This window comes from Hypomesus nipponensis, chromosome 14 (genome assembly GCF_054491055.1).
Source record: "Hypomesus nipponensis isolate SF chromosome 14, ASM5449105v1, whole genome shotgun sequence".
Classification (NCBI taxonomy): Eukaryota; Metazoa; Chordata; class Actinopteri; order Osmeriformes; family Osmeridae; genus Hypomesus; species Hypomesus nipponensis.
In genome coordinates this window covers 21,326,621-21,340,000 of record NC_140374.1, presented here as the reverse complement: position 1 = coordinate 21,340,000, position 13,380 = coordinate 21,326,621, and positions in this window count along the sequence as shown.

The window sequence follows — 13,380 nt, the reverse complement described above, 5'->3', positions numbered from 1 at the left end:
AGACAAGGATGTCCATTAGAGAACTAACAGGGTTCTGGTTTGCTACTGGCCCATTAGACGTGAATAGTCATAAAACTAAAACAAAAAACCTCAAGCTATTAAGTGCAGTGTGTGTGTGTGTGTGTTTGTGTGTTGAAGAACCATATCATCCCAACCCACAATAACTTCCCACATCCTCATCTCTCTATCTGTCCTCCTCCTCCCCTCCTCTTCCTCCTCCTCCTCCTCCTCCTCCCCTCCTCCTCCTCCTCCTCCTCCTCCTCCTCCTCCTCCTCCTCCTCCTCCTCCTCCTCCTCCTCCTCCTCCTCCTCCTCCTCCTCCTCCTCCTCCTCCTCCTCCTCATGTTTGATGGCGGCCAGTGACCAGAGCTGGTCTGAGTCTGGACCCACACACTGATCTAATCACCACAGCTGTTGATGTACCGAGGGTAGAGAAGAGGAGACAAGGGGCAAGGAGAGGAGACAAGGGCCAAGGAGAGGAGACAAGGGGCAAGGAGAGGAGACAAGGGGAAGGAGAGGAGACAAGGGGCAAGGAGAGGAGACAAGGGGCAAGGAGAGGAGACAAGGGGCAAGGAGAGGAAACAAGGGGCAAGGAGAGGAGACAAGGGGAAGGAGAGGAGACGAGTTGGAGGAGAGAGGGAGAGAGGAGAGAGATCTCATTTTTCCACTTTCTCTCGTTCTCAAACTGTGGATCAATTAATGTACATCTTCCACAACGTGTACCATAGAAACATTTCCTTATGACCAGTCAGCATCTTTGTTATTAGGCCAAACCTCTCTCCCGAATACCACACTCTCTCATGCACCTGCAACACCAACACTGCTGCACCACGCTCTGCTGGGTTGTGTTCACATACATGAGTGTGTGAGTCATTGAGGCACCTTGTAGTTGATCGTTATTGCAGTGGCTGGCAGCTGAGATGGTGTTTCTCTGTGTCTGGTGAATACAGAGCGTTCCTTGACTCTGAACACCTAAATACTGTCGACAAGTCCGCACTTTGGATCCCTTCTTCTCTGCTGTTCTTTCCATGTGCACTATTCCAACGTTGCTTTGGAGAAAAGCCTCTGCTAAATAAAAAGAAGAAAGATCGTTTGACCTTCAAGCCTCCATAAAGGACACACCACCGTGGATACCAAAGAAACTACTTACACTGATTACACTAATGCAGGATAGGATGCAATATATATATATATATATATATATATATATATATATATATATATATATATATATATATATATATATATATGTATATAATAGCCTGGTTACATATCAAACACTCCAGCCCCCTCCTCATTAGCCGACAACCAACTTCCATGAGCATTGAGGCACCATCTTGCCATGACCCGCCCCAGAAACACTGCCTTTGCATCCAGTCACCCTTTTCTTAAGAACCTACTCTTCCATGTGTCCATGTTGCCAACTTCGCCCGTCCAAATGACTGTCATGATTTAGAAGACACACCCTCCTCTTGGTGCTGTGTACCTGGGAAGAGCAGTAATGAAAACTCCCACACAAGCCTCATACCTGCAGCACCTGAAACAGTGACCGAGGACAGGACCAGGGGAGGGAGAGGGGGGAGACATGAGGAGAGGGTCTCTCTCTTGGTCTAATGAATACGGTCAACTAAAAGCCATTACCAGAGGTCTGTAATGGATGCGATGATGTCGGCCACCCCTCCCTCCCCCCACCCACCCACCCACCCCTCCCTCCCCCCACCCCCCAACTAGGCCTGTCCATTTAGGAACAGCTAGTACTGATCTCAGAGCCCAAACACTCTATCGACTGTCTTGATTGGTCCCTTGGGAACCATAGAGACAACAGTCCGCTGGCAGTAGCCTTCAACACAGAGGGGAGGAGAGAGGAGGCGAGGAGAGGAGAGTAGAGTAGAGGAGAGGAGAGGAGAGGAGAGGAGAGGAAAGGAGAGGAGTGGAGAGAGGAGAGGAGAGGAGAGGAGAGGAGAGGGGAGGGGAGGGGAGGGGAGGGGAGGGGAGGGGAGGGGAGGGGAGGGGAGGGGAGGGGAGGGGAGGGGAGGGGAGGGGAGGGGAGGGGAGGGGAGGAAAGAGGAGGAAAGAGGAGGAAAGAGGAGGAGAAGTACAGATACTGGAGTATGGTGGAGTTTTGAGGAGCACCTAACTCATTTGTGAAAAGCAACCAGTAAGTTTTCCCTCAGTTAAGCTCTGGAGGAACAGCATGGTCAGACGAAGGCCTTTACATATTTAGTTTTTGGTGGATTTTCCAACAATCAAACAAAAGTCCCCAATGAAAGTTAGGAAACAGATTGTTACATGCTTTGTCAGTAGATTAGATACAAAAACCATCTAACGATTTTAGAATTTAGCAAAACTCGACATGGTTACGAAATGGAACAGACGGCAACCCCTGATAGAGAGAATGTTCTAGAACCTTGTGATATTTCTAAAGTGTTTGGTAAACAGACAGCACTCAGCCCTTCCAGCTCATTTCTGATAAACAGCAGAATAAATAAATCAACAAAAACACATTAGCAGCCTAAGAGCTCGGAGGCTAACGAATTTGGGTAAAAATGCAGGGAGGAGCGTAACCCAACCCAGAGTAAGATTACACACGTAAGGGTTATTTCATACCTTCTCCATCAGTAAAATATCATCTTAATGGAATTACCACTCATCTTCCCCTGAGTTTAATTCCATCTCCGGTCACATTCTGACGATCTGCTAATGTTCTTTCACCACAAAAACTGCCTCCATCAGCCCCTTTGACCACCCCAGCCCATTATGGCTTGCCCCCTCCCCAACCTGCCCTCCTGTTCCTCCCTAACCCCCCTCCACCTCCCACCACCTATGACTTCACAGGGTTCATTTCCTGGTCCTTTGAGGCAGTTTCCTTGGTGCCCGTGGTTTGGGATGTTCATGGGGTTAGCGTTGATGCTCCGATGGATCTGTGGTCATTTATACGGGCGCCAGCACCCGTGAGGCGAGCAGAGGAAGCTTACAAGGTTGCCAAGGAATGAGGGGAAGGGGGGGGGGGGGTGTAGTCTTCCGGCCAGTCAGCCACACACTATTAGGAGCCTCTGCACACAAACACACACTTTACTAGGGACCGCTTACACACACACACACACTTTACTAAGGACCGCTTACACACACACACACACTTTACTAGGGACCGCTTACACACAAACACACTTTACTAGGGACCACTTATCCACACACACACACTTTACTACGGACCGCTTACACACACACACACACTTTACTAGGGATCGCTTACACACACACACACGTATTTGGGCCATTTAGATGCATGCGCACACACACATACCGATAAAGATAATTATGTTCAGAATATTTGAAATTGAAATTGTTGTTTTTTGGCGTCATCCCGCTCGCTGCACCTCCTCTCTCTGTCTCTCCTTTCTCTGTGTATCCTCTCTCCCTCTTTGTCCATTGTTAGTTTAGTTGTAAGCGGTTAGCATTGTTAGTTTAGCTGTAGTGCTAGCAGAGCTTAGCAGTTAGCATTGTTAGTTTAGCCATAGAGTTAGCAGAGCTTAGCAGTTAGCATTTTTAGTTTAGCCATAGAGCTAGCAGAGCTTAGCAGTTAGCATTATTAGTTTAGCCATAGAGCTACCAGCGCTTAGCAGTTAGCATTGAGGCCTGAAGCTCAGGAAATAATGAAAGAGCTTCTCTGCTCCAGTTCTCAGAGAGATGAAGAACCAAGCAGTGAGCACACAGAGTGAACAGAGATGGATTAGAATGCAGTGTGTGTGTGTGTGTGTGTGTGTGTGTGTACTGTACATGCCTGTGTGTGCATTGTGCATACTGTGCATGTGTTCTCACTGTACGTGTGTGTGTGTGTGTGTGTGTGTTATTCTAATGTGATAAAGAATAGTGCTCCCCCCCCCCTCTCGACCCCCCCCCCCATCCTCTGCAGAGCTGGCCCGTTACCGTGGACACAGCTCTCAACACCACTGTGAGGTTGGCTCAAACCGTTGCCTAGCAACAAAGTGTCACTTCTTAGGGGAGGGGGGCGGTGTGTTGGGGGGGGGGGCATTCATTCAATTACAGTTGGACGGGCTCATAAATTCACAATAAGAGCAGGAATCTGGTTTTGCTTCCAGAACCGTTCTGTCTCCTGGCTGTGTACTTGACCAACCTGTCGCTTTTTGTCCTCTGGTCTGGTCTGATCTGGTCTGGTCTGATCTGGTCTGGCCTGGCCTGGCCTGGTCTGATCTGGTCTGATCTGGTCTGATCTGGTCTGACCTGGTCTGATCTGGTCTGATCTGGTCTGGTCTGATCTGGTCTGATCTGGCCTAAGAAGGGAATGTGGACAAAGTAAATACCAAAAGTTGCTGTTAATACAACAAAGAGGGTCTGAACTGCCAATAAACTGAACAGAAGAAGACATTCAGGAGAGATCTACACAGCTGCATAAGGAGAACTCACCAGGAGAGATCTACACAGCTGCATTAGGAGAACTCACCAGGAGAGATCTACACAGCTGCATTAGGAGAACTCACCAGGAGAGATCTACACAGCTGCATTAGGAGAACTCACCAGGAGAGATCTACACAGCTGCATTAGGAGAACTCACCAGGAGAGATCTACACAGCTGCAAAAGGGGAACTCACCAGGAGAGATCTACACAGCTGCATTAGGAGAACTCACCAGGAGAGATCTACACAGCTGCATTAGGAGAACTCACCAGGAGAGATCTACAGAGGAGAGATCTACACAGGAGCCCCCACATGCATCATGGCAGGGGACCGGTTGGCAGATCAATTATTTATCCATAGATTTATAATGGGGAGGTGAGGAGACGTCCCTTTAATGGCCTTAATAAAGCTGTGCCTGCCGCTCGTTCATCAGAGAGACAGTCACTTGACGCGCACCATCGCCCCGACACACTCTCTGTAACGCACACTGCTAAACACAAACACACACACTCTCTCTGTAACGCACACTGCTAAACACAAACACACACACGCTCTCTGTAATGGCCAACGCTTAACCCTGCCACCCTCCAGGCCACGATCAACACACAACTTTAATTACCGCCCTGGTACACACACACTCACACACGCCCATACACCACTGCACACACGTACACTGTTGCAAAGTAATACAAAAAACCTGCTACACAAAACACACATCGATACGCGTCGCGAGACTGCTGTCGCATGTACCCACAACTCACAAGCCCACACACACACATACACACACTCGCACGCACACGCACACACATACTTGTTGACACGCACTGACACACACTAACTGACACACACACACACACTGTGGGGCCACAGGGTAGCCATGAAAGCTCCTCTTTATCTTACTGGAGCAATTTTCTCCTTCAGAGAAACAAGCCTTAAGCTCAGTGTCTGGGATAGCTTTATTACTTCTTCTCTCTCTTTCTCTCTTATGTTTTCTCTGTTTCTCAATCCCTATCTCTTTCTCTCCCTCTGCCTCTCTCCATCCCTCTCTTGCTCTCTCTCTTTCTCTAGGTTCTGTCTATCAAGTTGATTCATCTGTTGTCCTCAGAGTGTTGTAAGCCCTACTGAGCATGTGCGGTAGAGCAGGGGGGCTGTGGGGAGGTCACTAAGGGCCAGCATGCTGCTCCACACAGCACATTTATCTTAACATCAACCGAAACCTGGCTGATTAAAAACTCAAATGTGTATTCTGGCTGTCCTTACTCCCTCCATCGTCCCCTCTCTCTCCCTCTCTCTCCACCGCCCCCTGCCTCTCTCTCTCCCCTCTCTCTCCACCTCCCCCTGCCTCTCTCTCCCCTCTCTCCACCTCCCCCTGCCTCTCTCCCTCCCCTCTCTCTCCACCTCCCCCTGCCTCTCTCTCTCCCCTCTCTCTCCACCTCCCCCTGCCTCTCTCTCCCCTCTCTCTCCACCTCCCCCTGCCTCTCTCTCTCCCCTCTCTCTCCACCTCCCCCCGCCTCTCTCTCCCCTCTCTCTCCACCTCCCCCTGCCTCTCTCTCCCCTCTCTCTCCACCTCCCCTGCCTCTCTCTCTCCCCTCTCTCTCCACCTCCCCCTGCCTCTCTCTCCCCTCTCTCTCCACCTCCCCCTGCCTCTCTCTCTCCCCTCTCTCTCCACCGCCCCCTGCCTCTCTCTCCCCCCTCTCTCTCCACCTCCCCCTGCCTCTCTCTCTCCCTCTCTCTCCACCGCCCCCTGCCTCGATCTCTCCCCTCCCTTTACTCCTATGTCATTTAGCAAGGAGTTTCAAAAGGTTGAACAAATATTCGCGAACATTTTTTTTCAAGTTCATGAAAGAAATTATAAAAAAGTTTTGAAATAAAACTATAAACTTTTTTTTGTCGTGTTGTGTGTGAAAAAAGTCAAAAAATAAATATATATATATACCGTCAATATATATATAATATATACTGTCTTTTTGTATTAATGTATTATGGTAATATGATGTAAGGTCCAGTTACCAGTGTGATACTTAAACAGGTAGGAGTAATGGCTACTTTTTGCTTAAGTACATGTCAGAACCCACACTTCTTTACCTTAAGAGACAGTGGTGTATCAGGATCTCAAAGCAAGCAGCATTATGACATCCACTCATCTGTCATGGGAGAATGACACTGAGGAGGTAACAGGCATGGGGTCAGGGGGAGGGGGTCAGGGGCTGAGGTGGAGGTCACCAGGAACCTGATCTGTGCGTGTCATGGGTGATGTTCTGGGCGGTCGGAATGGTGACAGCATCTGGTGAAACCCCCAGAGGAACTGCCAGCTTTGACCTTGCTGCCTGTCTGCCTGCCTGCCTGCCTGCCTGCCTGCCTGCCTGCCTGCTTGTCTGCCTGTCTGTCTGTCTGTCTGTCTGTCTGTCTGTCTGCCTGTCTGCCTGTCTGTCTGTCTGTCTGTCTGTCTGTCTGTCTGTCTGCCTGTCTGCCAGCCTGCCTGCCTGCCTGCCTGCCTGCCTGCCTGCCTGCCTGTCTGCCAGCCTGCGCCTGTCTGCCTGCCTGCCTGCCTGCCTGTCTGCCTGTCTGTCTGTCTGTCTGTCTGTCTGTCTGTCTGCCTGTCTGCCTGTTAGCAATCAAAAGACAATTTAAGTATTTGTGTGTCCGTCTGAAATATCTGATTTAACATGAGACCTATTATTGTCCTTTCCTCTCAGCTACCTCCACCTTCCTCTCTTTCCCCCTTGTCCCCTCCCCCATCCCTCCCCTCAGCCCCCCTCCCCTCTTCCTCTCCCCCTCCCTCTGCTCTACCCCACCTCCCCATCTTTAACTCCTCTCCCTAGATCATAAATCAGGACATGAATATTTCAGGGTCTGGAGCTGGTGTTCTTTACTGACCGTTAACCTGTGGCTCCATTTGTGGCAGCCGTGTCACTAATGAGACACTGCTCTGGATCGATCCTGTGGTTCAGGATGCAGGAGGAGAGAGCCAGCTCGAGAAACTCTAAACCAACAACATGACCACATCTGGTGCCAGGGAGCCAAGACACTCAGGCCCCATTTTGTTTTTTAGGAGTTTGTTTTTATCACGGTGTAACATGTCTTCTCGCCGTGACAACCAGGCCGTAGAGAGGCAAGCAGGAATGAAGTGTTTGGAAACTGCTTCATAACAGAAGTGTGTGTGTGTGTGTGTGTGTGTGTGTCACACAGATAAAAATGATTCATGCACACACACACACACTCCTCAGTAGAATCCTCTCAACACACACCCTCACACCTTTTCAGACAGACGTGTGGTTCAACTTCTGAGAGAGAAAAAATGACTTGTAAAATGACTTGTAAAATGACTTGTAAAATGACTTGTAAAATGACTTGTAAAATTGCATTTAAAAAGCAACCTAGTAAGTTAAACCATACCACAACTTCTACTGCTTCCTTTCCCTCCTCTTCCTCCTCCTACTTCACCTCCCCCTCTTCTTCCTTCTTTTCCTCATCCTCCTTCTCCTTCCCCTCCTCCCCCTCCTCCCCCACAGTTAAGTGTTCTGGGTGAAAGACTGTATGGGAGGATGATGGATGGATGACAGATGTAAATCACGACCAGAAGCACAGCAACGATTCATCTGAAACTTCAAGTCCATTAAGTCCTCAGGTCCAGGTATGTATAGAACACAGATCATCTGAGGGGGGGGATGTTGGTTACAGGTGCTGATCTGTGGAACTTGCTTGGAAAAAGGGCTACACTAATGCGATTTAATTCGTTTTGAATATCCTTTTTCAAATCCCCCCCCCCCTCCTCTGAAACCAGCTTCCGGGCACTTCCATCCTCCAGGGGAAGCTGCAGCTGACACAAGCTTGGATGTGTTCTGTACGACTGGGATCTGTCAGGCACCCTACAACCATCTGGGGACATGTTCTAGAACCATCTGGGGACATGTTCTAAAACCATCTGGGGACATGTTCTAAAACCATCTGGGGACATGTTCTAAAACCATCTGGGGACATGTTCTAGAACCATCTGGGGACATGTTCTACAACCATCTGGGGACATGTTCTACAACCATCTGGGGACATGTTCTACAACCATCTGGGGACATGTTCTAGAACAGTGATTTGTTCTAGGCTAGGAGACACATTCTAGAACAGAGCCATGTTTCAGCCCAGCTCCTCAGGGGAGATGTGTGCTTCCATTAAGATAATACTGGGGTTAAGGAGCTATTATAAGAACAGGGTCTGGTGGTGGAGTGTAACATCTGGACCCACATAATCACACACACACACACACTCCCTTGACCGCACACACTCCTTCAAATACACAGATATATACACTCACACACGCACACACACACACACTGCCGGCCCCAGTCCTACAGCTCTGAATTATAAATCAGTCTGTCACAGCAGCCAAGGCCTGCCAGCTTGGGGGGGTCATTGGAATTTAATTTGAAATGGGATTTCTCTCTGGGCTCTGTCTGCTCAGCAAAACCTAAACATGAACATGAACACAACAGGACTTTCACCTCTATATATAAGAGGAGAGAGAGAGAGAGAGAGAGAGAGAGAGAGAGAGAGAGAGAGAAAGGAGAGGAGCAGTCGAAGAGATGAGAGGAGAGAGAAAAGGAGAGAGAGGAGAGGAGTAGAATCGAAGAGAGGGGAGTGGGGGTGGGAGAGGTAGGCGGAAAGAGGAGAGGAGGTTCATGGACAATGTTTTTTATGCATGAAATAGACAGATATCCCTTGATGAATCAATGAATGAGTAGATTTGCATGTTTAATCATGTCCAACATGAAACCCTTTAACCTGTTATGTGCCCTGGATGTCTGCAAGCAGGGCACCAGCAACACAAACAAAACACAAGTGATTTTTTAACCAGATAAACCGGAGACGAATGTTTAAACACGTACATCCATGATCCATGAAATAAAAAAACATAACATTTTATAACATCAATAAAACTCCCCACCCGTAGAAAAACGTCAAAAGGATTATTAGCCCAGTAATCCTTTCAGCTTACGGCTACATTTAGCAAAATAGATTTAGGAGGTTCCATATTTAACAGAATTTATAGGCACTTAAAGTAAAGATAAGTTTAACTGCTTTGCAATATAACTACATGCGGTAAATGTTCAATTTCTTTTGCTGCCCTTACGTCATTAATAATGTATTACAATAAGAAGACCATAGTCCAAACAGAAGGAAAGACAGAATGATGGGCCAGGGATCCACTGTAGCAACCTGCCTGGGTCTGAAGTTTCTGTGCTGATATTGGGTGTAATACTGTATTCAGATGTTATTGCTGCACTGTAATGCTGTAGAGGAGATGTTGCAGTGGAGGTGTTGAGTGTTGCCCCATGCCTTGCATTACATGTACATTTACTTTTAATCATTTAGCAGACGCTCTTATCCAAAGCGACTTACAGTTACTACAGGGACATTCCCCTGAGGCAAGTAAGTTGAAGTGCCTTGCCCAAGGACACAACATCATTTTGCACAGCCAGGAATCAAACTGGCAACCTTAAGATTACTAGCCCGATTCCCTAACTGCTCAGCCACCTGACTACCATTGCAGTGGAGGTGTTGTGGGTTGCCCCAAGCCTTGCAGATGTGTGTCGCACGGTGCCTGGTCAACACGGATCTTTCCCCGACCGCAACCGAAATACTGCACTCCTGATCCTGTGTGTGTGTGCATGTGTGTACTGGGTATTGGGTTTGACAATATAAAAATGAAGACTGTCACTCACAGCTGTAGTCATGGAGACTGTCACCCACTGCTGTAGTCATGGAGACTGTCACCCACACAAGTGTGTGTGTGTGTGTGTGTGTGGCCCTATTGTTTTCCCTCCATGATGCATTTCATAATGTCCATTCTTGCTCAGTGGGGGTGAAAGATGACTTCATAACATGGGTGGTTGTGTTTTTATCCAAACACCACCGTTTTGCCATTCAAAAGGACAAAACAAATGTTGGGTGAAATTGTATTTTTACGCCACCCAATGACAGTTCAGATTGCCTTGACCTGAAAGCTAACCTGGGAAAATGGAAGATTCCAATCGTCATAAATGTGGAGCCATTTCCACCGAGCAGCACTGTGCAGTCCAGACAGAGAGAGAGAGGTCGTCAACACACTGGTTATTTTGGGGCAACACACACACAAACACACACAAGCACCCTTTCTGTCTCACACACACAAATACACTCAGAGGAGCTCAAGGTCAACGATACAGACAGAAATGATAGGTAATGCTGGCAATGCTAACAAAGAGAATATTGCATGTAACCCGTGTGTGTGTGTGTGTGTGTGTGTGTGTGTGTGTGTGTGTGTATGTGTGTGTGTGTGTGTGTGTGAGAGGGGGATCTAAAAGGTAGATGTGAGCTAAGACCTGCTGGGTGAGAGACAGCCCAACTAAAAGACCAGAAAGCTCTGAACACAGAACCTCCCCCTCCCCCTCCCCCTCCCCCTCCCCCTCCCCCTCCCCCTCCCCCTCCCCTTCCCCCTCTCCCTCTCCCTCTCCCTCTCCCTCTCCCTCTCCCTCTCCCTCTCCCTCCCCCTCCCCCTCCTCCTCCCTCTTCCTCTTCCTCTTCATCTTCCACCTCCTGCTCCTCCAGTCCCTTTCTCCTCCTTCTACTTCTTCTGATCCTTCTCCTCCCTCCTCTCCTCCTCCTCCTCCTCCCTCTTCCTCTTGCTCTTCCTCTTCTTCTTCCTCCTCCTGCTCCTCCCTCCTCTCCTCCTCCTCCTCCTCCTCCTTCTCCTCCTACTCCTACTCCTCCTCCTCTCCTCCTCCTCTTTCCACCCACCCTTCCATTCCACCTCTCCGCCTCTCTGCTTCCTCTCTTTCCCTCTCTGATCCTCTCCGCTCCACTTTATGTGAGGACTCTAACTACCACTTCCATTCCCTCCTCTGCCCCCATGCCCCCCATTCTCCTGCCTTCAGAGAGACCTTCATCCTGCATTGAGTGCATCTCCCTGCCCCCCTTCACCACCACCTTGCTGCCTGTGCCCAGCACCCCCCACCTCCAGCTCGCTCCCTCATTCCACCCCTCACCCCTCACCCCCCACCTCCACCGCTCACTTCCACCCCTGTCCCCCCACCTCCAGCCCTCTCCCCCCACCTCCACCCCTCTCCCCCCACCTCCAGCCCTCTCCCCCCACCTCCACCCCTCTCCCCCCACCTCCAGCCCGCTCCCTCCCTCCATCCTGCACCCGTAGAGACTTCCTTACCCCTCCCTCTAACAACAGAATACTGTTGACTGCTATTCCTGTCAGAGGCCACTACCCTCTCTGTCTCCTTGACAGGAGGCTATTTTAAGGGTTTGTCTGTTTGGCAGTCGGCTCCTTGTTAAGAGAGATGAGGCCAAACACACACACACGTCACAGTCACAGATCCACACACACGCACCGACACTCAGGCCTATCAACTCTATCCAGAATCTGTCAGGAGGAGGTGGAGGAAGAGTAGGAGGAGAAAGATGAGAAGGCGGAGGAACGAAGAAGAGGGGTAGGAGGAATAGACAGCAAGCATAGAAGGAGGGGGGGGAGAAGAGGAGAGGAAAAGGAGGAGAGGAAAGAAAGGGAGAGATGAGGAGGAGAAAGAGGAGGAATAAGAAGAGGAAGAGGAGAAGAAGGAGGTGGAGGGGAGGAGGAGATGTGGAGAGATGGCTGTCTATCTGTCCACCCAACCCTAACCCTAATCACCAGACACAAGTCCCCTGGGCAGAGCCAGGGCGTGTATATACACATACAGTACTGTGCATAAGTTTTGGGCACCCAAGATTTTTTACACAAATAATGTCTTGTACTGTATTTCTTCAATGAAATTCTACAGCTTTTCTTGAATTGCATGTTTCGATGAGGGCAGTGTGTACACGAAGGCAGCTTTTATTATAAATATTTCATTCGTAATTAAGAACAACACAGGAATTGCGCAAAGCAGTTTATTAATTAGTAGGCGACATCTCTCTCTGTCTCGTTGGTGAGGAGGCAAATGAGGATACTTATAGTGATGCAGAAAGTTTTGTACCGTACCTATTTGTAGTAAAAATACATTAGAATTATAGTAAATCTACATTTAATGTTGCTAAATTTTTTCTGTTTAAGTGTATGAGATTTGAATGCAACATTTAATCAAAGAAATATGTGTAATATTATTTTTTTATTTGTGCAGCAGTATAAAAGTGCAATTTTGCTCAACCTTTTGTTAATTTTTTAATTTCATTATTTCTTAAAGCATTTCTCTTTAACTTTTTTTATTTTTATTGTGCCTAAGACTTTTGCAGAGTACTGTATGTATATATGCAGTATGTGTCAGACTGTACACAGACTGAACAACCTCACAACACTTCTGACTGCTCCACTGCAGCCGGACATGCAGGTGAACGTCGTGCTTGCTCCTGTGTCATGTCATTCTGCTGCCCTCCAGTGGCCGTTAGTGGAACAATACGTGAATGCATTGTATGAAGTCACCCTGTTATTTAGAGAGTACTACATTCACGTGTTGTTACATATGTATAAATATATAGATAAATATATATTTCTATATATATCGATATATATATCTTATATATATATATATATATATATATATATAAATAAATAAACTAAATATTTCCACTTCTACCCACACCAGATACATGGGTTTTGGGTACAATGTTCTCATTTAGCTTAAACATTCTTTAAAAAAATGTTTACCAACAGTTCTTTGTGATCCTGTAAGCATGGTCTTCTCCGTCCCCGTGTTGTCTAACTGCTCCGTGTCTGTCTAAAAACAATCTCACCACCAGGGGGCAGCGTCCACCAAATCTAACACCAAACACACATTAACAACCACAGACTCCAGAACGAAGTGACATATGTAGATCAACTCGTCTAGCTAAACACGTTCCCCAAAATGTGTTTGTCACCCTCTATACACCCTCAAACCCCCAAATAAGAACAAGAGAGAAAGAGTGAGAGGGGGGGGGGGGGAGAGGAAATCTTGGTAATCTTTTAGCCT